The sequence below is a fragment of the Octopus sinensis genome, linkage group LG10 (assembly GCF_006345805.1).
Source record: "Octopus sinensis linkage group LG10, ASM634580v1, whole genome shotgun sequence".
Classification (NCBI taxonomy): Eukaryota; Metazoa; Mollusca; class Cephalopoda; order Octopoda; family Octopodidae; genus Octopus; species Octopus sinensis.
Window position 1 is genome coordinate 45,670,798 of NC_043006.1, and position 7,500 is coordinate 45,678,297.

Consider the following 7,500-nt stretch of genomic DNA (forward strand, 5'->3'; position numbering starts at 1 on the left):
TCATTTAACGAGAATTTTTATTTATTTATCACCCGATGAGATACGTCTGCACCACTGGATACTCCTGAACCAGTTTTTGTGCGTCCCACAAGAGGAGTCAATGCCTAGATGTGTTGAAACAATTGTTATGATTAATAATATATTCTCGTATATTCCATCTTCTGTCTTTCATTTGTTATATATATATATATATATTTAAATATAGCTATATATATTTATATATATATGAAATTGATAAAAAAAAATGGAGAAAAAAGACAAGAAAAAACAACACGAAAACTTGGTACGTGTAAAGTATTAATAAGATACTCAGAGAAGGAAAGTAAGAGTGGTTGTTTTACACTTCGAGCAAAGCTCTTCAGTGGAAACAGGAGACCTAGGAAAGTTTAAAGCAAAAGGAAGAATGAGGAAAAAAAAGTTTCCAACAGTCCACGAAGGAGTGTTGAAAAGTGCCTAGCTTTGGGTAAAAGAAAATACTGGAGGATCAGTTAATTATGATTTTATCCAACATATTCCCCTCTCAGATTCACACATATAGTAGCAGTCCTTCAGTTTTTCTAAACCCTGTACAAGAACCCAGAAGGTTGGGCCTTAAAGCCAGGAACTCTTTGGCACCTCTTTCTATATGTATGCATGTTTGGCTGTCCTAATAGGAAAGAACATAAATGTAGTAGAGTATATTTATTTGTTTGAAGGTGAGGAATTTCTGCCAAGTCTTTTGTATATTTATTGATTTCTTGATCACCTGAAAGTTGAATGAGTGTACAGATGCGAAATACTCAGAGTAACGAGGGAGAGATTCACATGCATGCACACATTTGTCTGTGTGCACATATACACACAACCTCGTACAATATACTATGTATATGTCTGTGTATGTATATACACTCAATATATATGTAAGCATATGTCTGTACATACATACATCCTTACACACATACACACACACGTATATATACAGATATATGTGTGTATGTGTCTAAATGTATACAAATATGTGTGTGTGTGTATATATATATATATATTTATATATGTATACATGTGTGTATATCTATCTGTCTATCTATCTCTCTGTCTGTCTGTCTATCTATCTATCTATCTATCTATCTATCTATCTATCTATCTATCTATCTATCTATCTATCTATCTATCTATCTATCTATCTATCTGTCTATCTGTCTGTCTGTCTATCTATCTCCATATATCATACAAGTGTGTGTGTGTGTGTGAATATGTGACCAAAATTTGCAGAAATTAGCCCTGTTGATAGGGAACATAGAGAAATTGGTATGGAACAATATATAAAATAAATTAAAAATAAATATTTAAACAAAAAAAAAATTAGTTTGCTTGTTTGTTTGTGTGTATGTGTGTGTGTGTGTTTGTGTGCCCTAACACTTATATCTTAGTGGCAGGTGATAAATGCGAAAACAAAAGGTAAGATAAATAGGAGTGCAGCAGACATTTTACCCTGAGAACAAACAGGAAGTGAGAAAGTTCTGGTGACTCAAGGAGCATGGTAAAGGTATGCTAAAGACTTTTAAGATGGCCTCCCTCTGTTTTCTACACCAGACATCTCAAGATGTATACAGGTGAGTGTATAAAAGGCCTCGGACTCACTCCCATCTAAGCTAAGCTTTGCTAGCTAGTTATCCTGTCTTCTCCCGCAAGAGGGTAATAATTTACCTGCTCAGGTGTGTCCTCACTAAGCCATGTTAGAAGCTTCATCAAAATATTTTTACTTGGGCAGCTGTGGCTGATAAAAAAGAAAAAGAAAAAAAAAGTTTCAGAAGTAGTTAATGATTGTAACAGTAGTTGTAGAAGTAGTAGTAGTAGTAGTTGTAGTAGTAATCACAGCAGCAGCAGTGGTTGTAGTAGTTGTAACTGAACTAGCAGCAGTGACAGTGACTGCAGTAGTAGTGGTAGTAATGATGGTGTTGTCAGTGGTGGTGGTGTGGTGGTGGTGGTGGTGATAGTGGTGACTATAAACAAGGAATATAGCATTTGTTGAGAAGAGCTCACTTCTTTATTTTCTCTGCTTATATGGATACCTCGAACTTTACATCATGGTGGGTCTGATTTTATAATTCTTCTTTCTTTTAATTCTACGTCAATTATTGCCTTTTGATTTACTTTCACATATTCAAGTATTTCTTTCTCTTTTGGTTCTTTTTTTCCCCTTTTTTTTTAATGTGTGTATGATACTTACCTGTAGAAAAGGTGGTATTTTTTACGCCAAGTTTTCGGTCGATTGCTTATTTTTTTGTGGGTGTTTTCATTTTTGTTTCGATAACGATAAATCTTTGTTAAAACTGATAATCATAAGATTGTTTTTTCACCTTCCTCCCATTACAGTTTTACATGTACACACACATACACATACCTATATACATAATTACATGCAGAAATATACACATGCATGTATACGCCACTTACATTTTCCCATGTATACATTGAAATACGTTAAATATAATGTGTTGGTAACTTTTACATGAGGAAATTTTATTGAAAGTTTTTAAAAGATCTTAATTAATTTTTTTAAAAATTTATCTATTTTGGAAGTTAATTTCTTCCTTTTTACTACTGTAATTTTCAAAAACCTTTTTACATATATTCCAAAACTTTTTCACATATATATTATTATTAATGATATTACTACTCAGAATGGTACCCTACTTCTACCAAATATTCCAAATATATTTTTAATTTCATGAATTTCTTTATAGTACTTTTATATTCTGTGAATGTGTGTGTGTGTGTCTTGTTCCAGAGTTTCTTTTCATTCTTTTAAAAAATAATTCCAAGTAAGAACATTCGGGGGGGGGGGGGTCTTATTTATTTGTTTAAGACTAAGCCTAAAAGGAAAAATATCTTTGAAAATAATAGAAAATATTTCCATTTGTAAAAAGTCATTGCCATCATCATCATCATCATCATCATCATCATCATTGTTTTTCTGTTTCTTTTGATTTAATACTTTGGAAATTTTTTGTGCTCCATTGTTAGGTTCGGAATCTTGGTGGTGCCAACAGGTTAAGTTCTTCAGTTTCTTTAGATTTTTCAAGTTTTTCAGTCTTTTAGTTTAAAACTCACCTGTAAATCGTTCAAATGCAAGAAACAAACAAACAAAAAACAAACAAACCCCAAAATCCAGAATCTAGTTGAATTCAAATGTTGTTCCTAAGACTTTTGATATCAGCCCACCTAGTTCTTACGAACCAAAAAAAAAAAAAAGTTTTAGAACGTTTGCATTAAAATCTTCCATTTTAATTTTATGTAACAACTTTTGTAAAAAAAAAAAAAACTCAAAAACCTCCAAAGCCCTGTATGAATAGACTGATTAATATAAAAGTTAGTTATTTTGCCAAAACTCCCCAAATTCTTGATTATTTTCAAAATTGATTGAAGCTTAGAAGTTAATTATTTTATTACAAATATCTTCTATGCCAAGGGGTTTTTTTAAAAATGTATTTTTATTTCAATATTCCGTCTGCGTTCCCATTCTGTTATTAAAAACTTAGAAACCTGTATAGGTAGTTTAAAAAACCAAATGTAGTAGTGGTACTTCATTGTTCCTTTGGCTATTATTTCTTCTCTCTGCTCCCCCACTCCCTATAGTTGATGGTGTGTGGGCGGGGAGAACATTTGGTGATGGCGGCAAATTCTAAAGTTTACTTCAGAATTTACTTCTGCTTGTGTGTGTGTGTGTGCGCGTGGAGTGAAAGGGAGAGAGAGAGAGAAAGAAAGATATTTTTTTTTCCTTTTTATCAGAGAGATATTTTCGATGAGGCGTGTTGTTACCCCAGAGGTCATATTGACAAATTTGATTGGCCTGATTAACATGTTTCAGGACACCAGTACTCACACATTTATAGTCACTAGTCTCCTATAACTTCGGAAAAACTCCCTTTAAAAGATCTTATTTTCTTGAACGTCATAGAAGCTGAACAAGATTCTATAATTTTTACGAACTACTAAAAATATGTATCTATGCATATTGCCTATATATTTTTATATATATGTATATATTTCATTTTTAGAATGACATTGTCTCTAGCTTGTATTGTCTCGAACTAAGCCACTTCTAAAATGTACAGTCTTTTACATAGCACGAGCCTTCATACCTGTATGCACATGCAGTCATGTGCGCACCATACTCACCTGAACTTTGGCACAGATATAAAACGAGTCTTTCTGACAGCTATACGTATGATCTTTGAAAGTCGTTTTTATTATAAATTAACACATGTTTATGCTGTAGAGAGACGGTGGGCAGGAGGTGGCTGACATTTTAGACAGGGTCCTTCTTTTGCAGATGCAGGTGGGCCAGTGCTAGGTTTTTTGGACTTTGGTTTTCATTTTCTCGAAGTAAAGTGAGCTTTATCAGTTGTTTAAAACTTTCTCTCTCTCACACTCTCTCTTTCTACCCCTTCTCTCTCATTTTATTACCAATCTTCTTTCTCCTTTTATTTAGGCATTTCAATTCCTAGTACTTTCAATTGGTTAAAGAATTTTTATTCTTCTTTACCATATTTGATGACATAAAAAGACACACACCCAATTTCAGCAGCACTGTGCATACTCAGGATAAAAAAGTTTTTGTAGCATTAAATTATGTAATATCTAAAGTAATGTTTTATGTAACGACCCAGGGTGTTTTTTTTTATAGATATTTTTTAGGATGACAGTGTGCCATCAAATATGATATAATATCTTCTAAATATTCTGATAGGCAACAAATAGAAAAACAGCCTTTCTTATGAATGTCTGATTGAAATTAATTTTATTTTTCTATAACTTTCTACACTTTAATTGTTATTGAAAGGAAATTTTGTTGGAATTCTTACACTGTTTGTCATCCAGGGGAGTAGCATGAATACCAAAAACTCACACTTCAGCACGATGAGGATGATGACGACAATGATGATGATCTTTCTACTGTAGGCACAAAGCTTGAAATTTTGTGCGGATAAGTCATTTTGATCGACACCTCCTCCCCCAGTGTGTAACTGGTACTTATTTCATCAACCCTGAATGGATGAAAAGCAAAGTTTGAACTCAGAATATAAAGACAGATAATAATAATGATGATGGTAATAATAATAATAATGATGATGGTAATAAATAATATTAATAACAATAATAATAATAATAATAATAATAATAATAATAATAATCTTTCTACTTTAAGTTCTAAGCCTGAAGTTCTGGGGCTTGGGGTAGTCAATAACATTGATCTTTAGTCTTTGACTGGTACTTACTTTATCGACCTCAAAAGGATGAAAGGCAAAGTTGGTCTTGGTGGGATTTGAACTCAGAATGTAAATGTGGACAAAATGCTGCCAAGCATTTTCTTGGGATGGTAACAATTCTGCCAGTTCACCGCCTTCACCTTGTTTGCTATTTTGCTATTCAAAGGAAGTTTTGTCGGAATTCTTACAATGTTTTTCTCATCCATGAGTGTAGCGTGAATACGAAAAACTCAGTCCTCACTACTATGACAATGACTACTACTACTACTACTACTACTACTACTACTACTACTACTACTACTACTACTACCACCACCACTACTACTACTACTACCACTACCACCACGACTACTACCACCACCACCACCACCACAACAACAACAACAACAACAACAAAGGTGGTGAGCTGGCAGAATTGTTGCTGTGCCGGACAAAATACTTAGCAACATTTTGTCTGTCTTCACATTCAGAGGTCAAATTCCGCCGGGGTCGACTTTGCCTTTCATCCTTTTGGGTTTGGTAAATTAAGTACCAGTCATGTACTGGGTCGATGTAATTGCATTGTCTCTTCCCCCTAAATTTCAGGCCTTGTGCCTTAACTAGAAAAGATTATTATTATTGTTATTTTTATTATTATTATTATTATTATTATTATAATTATGATGATTAATTTTAATATTGGTACATGATTAAGAGTTTATAGAAGAGAACCAGTTGACTTAGTCAATGTGGACACGTGTGGTCTGTGCTATCTTAACGTATGGGTACATTGCGCAGTTACCCTACATTCCAGGGGCCCACTTTTGATCTATGTATGTTTGTGGTTTGCTGTCAAGAAATAAATAGTATAGGGCCTCTGGCTTAGTGGTTAGGGTGTTGGATTCATGATCCTAAGATTGTGGTTTCGATTCCTGTGAATGAGTAATCCTGCGACAGACTGGCATCCCATCCAGGGAATCAAATATATGCCAGAGTAACCAGGAAACTGGCCCTATGCTCCTTATGGAGTAATGTGGACTAACCATAGGGCTCAGTGCATTGATTTACCTGAGGGCATATCATGCTACTAAGACAGCCCTGTAGTAAGGGCCAAATTAAGACTCATCAAAGCCCTAAGCACTTAAAAGATTTTGGTGCCCCCAAAAAAGATTATGTAATTCAAAATATAAACAATAACAAACCATAAAATAATTTTTTATTTTTGAAGACGAAACAAAACAGTAAGAGGGGAAAATTTATTTTTGTATACTTTCACTTTATTTATATTTGAAAAGTTTCCTCCTTCTTTTTTGAATTGCAAAGTCTTTGATCTGATTCTCAAAACTAATCTTCAGTAACACATCTGCATCTATACTTAGTAGAGACAAAGGCATCCTGAATATTATTTTAGAAAGTTTAAAGTGATTTCTTTTGTGCCGTAAACCATCTACCATTTCTGTAGTGCCCCCACCCCCACTTCCCTTGATGCCTAAACATGTGCTTATTTTGCTTAATGATTAATCCAGCACTGCATGTGGTACTTATTTTATCAATCTTGGTGCAGTGAAGGTAACTGCAAAATCATCTTCAGTGGGATTTGACCTCAGAATGTAAAGGGTTGAACTAAATATGAATAGGTAACTTGTCTGTGTTACTAAACTGTTACTACCATTTCTCCATCTGGATTAATAATGATTTCCAACATAGGCTCAATGCCATAAATTATGGATAGAGGTGTAATCCGTTTAACTGATCCTCTCAGCCTTTGAATGATTAAAGGTTGAATTCAACTCTGAAGAGATTTGGACTCAGAACATAATGGGATGTAATTGCCCCAAATAACATAATACATTTTGTCTGTCACTGCACCAATTCTTTCCTCCGCTGTTCTATTCTACCCTTAATAATTCTTTCTACTACTGGACCCAGGCCTGAAATTTTGTGGGAGAGACCTAGTTGATGACATTGACACCATTGCACAACGCATACTTATTTTATCAATCCTGAAAATACATGAAAGGTAAAAATCGACCCTGGTGGAATTTGAACTCAGAATGTAAAGCTGGAAAAAAAAATGCCACTAAGCATTTTCGTCCAACATGCTAACAATTCTGCCAGCTTGCTGCTTTTATTATACCACTTACAATAATGACAATGGTTGATGCATTTCACGTGTTTATTTTCAGATTTATTTTCTCACCTGCTATCACCCCTTCTCTATTGTTAAAAGGAAACTTCTATTTTCATCTTATTCTTTCAAAACATTTTT

The 7,500-nt window shown here is 33.9% G+C and overlaps 1 protein-coding gene across 7 annotated transcripts in view; it reads left to right on the forward strand.

Moving 5' to 3' along the window:
* Window positions 1-7,500, forward strand: part of LOC115216354 — a 396,571-nt gene that overhangs the window by 209,719 nt on the left and 179,352 nt on the right. Inside the window, exon 1 of one of the 7 annotated variants that reach the window (XM_029785603.2) lies at window positions 1,347-2,069. The exons of 5 other annotated variants lie outside the window; for them this stretch is intronic. The gene's annotated coding sequence lies outside the window, so the exon portion shown is untranslated. Of the gene's footprint in view, window positions 1-1,346; window positions 2,070-7,500 lie in introns of those variants that run through there. One more of the 7 variants, XM_036506610.1, reaches the window with a different exon arrangement.